This window comes from Staurois parvus, unplaced genomic scaffold (genome assembly GCF_062004578.1).
Source record: "Staurois parvus isolate SC_StPar_1 unplaced genomic scaffold, SC_StPar_1.0 ptg000397l, whole genome shotgun sequence".
Lineage (NCBI taxonomy): Eukaryota > Metazoa > Chordata > Amphibia > Anura > Ranidae > Staurois > Staurois parvus.
The window spans coordinates 755,001-757,500 of NW_028318193.1; the positions used below are offsets into that span (position 1 = coordinate 755,001).

Below are 2,500 nucleotides of genomic sequence, written 5' to 3' on the forward strand. Positions count from 1 at the left end.
GATGGTTGTGCGTGAAAATCCCAGTAGGTCAGTTTTTTAAATACTCATACCTGCCTTTCTGGCACCAACAACCATGCCACGTTCAAAGTCACTTCAATCCCCTTTCTTCCCAATTCTGATGCTTGGTTTGAACTTCAGCAAGTCGTCTTCATCTAAATGCTTAAATGCATTGAGTTGCTGCAATGTGATTGGCTGATTAGCAGTTTATGTTACCAAGCAATTGAACAGGTGTACCTAATAAAGACACTAGTGAGTGTGTATATATATATATATATATATATACTGTATATATATATATACACACACACACACTCACCGTTCACTTTACTAGGTACACATTGCTACCCGGTGTGGTTTTCTGCTGCTGTAGCCCATCTGTTTCAAGGTTTGATGTGTTCTGCATTCAGAAATGGTACTCTGCATACTTTGATTGTAAGAAGTGGTTATTTGAGCTACTGTTGCCTTTCTATCATCTCAAACCAGTCTGCCCATTCTCCTCACAACTGCCGCTCATTAGATATTTTCTCTTTTTCGGACCACTCTCTGTAAACCCTAGAGTGCCAGGGAATGCGCATATCTATGCGCAGGCACAGAACCCCTGTTAGCCCTGCTTGTGGCCAATTAGCAAATGCACGTTCGTGATTGCACACACAGGTGCGCATGTGCGATGGAGCATTGGCACCAGGTGACTATTTAAGCTGGGCTAGTGCCTTTTATTAGTGCCCTTTGGTCTAATACTTTTGAGCACCAGTGCATCCTGTTACCTGTGATTCCATTGCTGATCTGATCTGTTATTGACCCTGCTTGAATACAGCCTGTACCGACCCCTGGCCTGCCCTTTGACTATTCTTCTGCCTGCTGTTTATGCTTACTCTGCCTGTTAGTTGCCAAACCAGACCGCCTGACCTTGCCTTACTCTGCTCCTGCACCTGAACCAGCTTATCCTTGCCAATATCCTGCTCCTGCCTGTGTGCCATCTGCCAGTCTGCTCTGCACCTCTGCCAGAGTGTCATCTGCCAGCTGCTCCTGTACTTCTGCCAGTGTGCCATCCCCCAGCTGCTCCTGCATTCCTGATGCACGTCAACATCTATCCGCAGAAGTCCTACCAGGCACTTGTGCACCTCTGTGCTCCGGCGCTCCCTGTTACTCTGCCAGGGTCCCTGAGCCAGAGCTGCAAGGGAGGCCTTCCTCTGCACTTCAGGTTCTACCACCAGGTACATTACATAGAGATGGTTGCTTGTGAAAATCCCAGTAGATCAACTGTTTTTTAAATACTCAGACCAGCCCATCTGGCACCAACAACCATGCCACCTTTAAAGTCAATTAAATCCCCTTTCTTCCCCATTCTGATGCTCGGTTTGAACTTCAGCAAGTCATCTTCACCACATCTAGATGCCTAAATGCATTGAATTGCTGCCATGTGATTGGCTGATTAGCCAATTTGTGTTACCAAGCAATTGAAAAGGCATACCTAATAAAGTGGTCAGTGTGTGTATACATATATATATAAATTATACTATGTTTATTATATTATTTTAAGGAATCTGACAATTTTAATGTTTCAATTCAAGCATTTAAAAAAAATCAATGCTCCTGGCCAAATGAAATTATTTATGTACTTACTTGCTTACTTTTCTGCTTTGGTGCATGTTCCCCCAGGCAGTGCCCACTCTGCCTATTAAACCCAGAAATGGGCATTTTGAATTTTACAGATTTGGCTCCCATTGATTTCAGTGAGGTTCAATTTCAGCTTCTGAACATCTTTGAAGTTTGCAAACTCAATTCAGGGCAGTTTGTCTCATCCCTACACATCGCTACTCAATATACAGGTAGCATTCAATATACAGGGGGGGGGGGTCAACCATTTGTAACTCTGTTTCTGCCTAGAATTTTATGCCAAGATGTTTCTGAGCAGAGGTTCTAGCCAGTTTAGAAATGGATGTCAGTACCTAAATATTATCCGAGTGGGAAGATATTTGATAGTTTCCATATGATTCTGCACAACTGAGCTGCTGTAAATAGCAGCTGTAACAGGTAAAGTGAAATTAAACTCTGAAAATGTCTATTAACTGGTCCCCCCAATGTTTGTGCCACAATGTGCTAGATTGCACTGCATAGTAGCACATTATGACAGACTTACCTTTCAAAGAATGCCCTCCTGTGCTGAACTGTCAGTGCTCAGGTACTTCCATCTTCTTCAGATCTTCCTTCTGGGTTTGCTTTATTTGGCTGCTTGAATGGCCAGGCCACAATGACATCACTCCAATGCATGTGCATGGTAGTCACTACATCACGTCACAGCAGGTGCCATAAATGTATTCTGAGCTGTGCATGTGCAACTCAGTGGACATTACCGCTGACAGCATTTCTTTTTAGTTTTGAGTTTAACACCACTTTAATGGACTGATATGATTAATATTAGTGCACATTGATCTGCTTTGTCAAACACATACAAAGCATATGTATTTTTGTTCATTTATGTGAGGAGTTACTGCCCATA

The 2,500-nt window shown here is 43.0% G+C and overlaps 1 protein-coding gene across 50 annotated transcripts in view; it reads right to left on the reverse strand.

Annotated features, from left to right (window-relative positions):
- The window catches only part of TRDN (triadin), a 974,263-nt gene that overhangs the window by 478,222 nt on the left and 493,541 nt on the right, over positions 1 to 2,500 (reverse strand). The gene's annotated exons all lie outside the window — the stretch shown is intronic.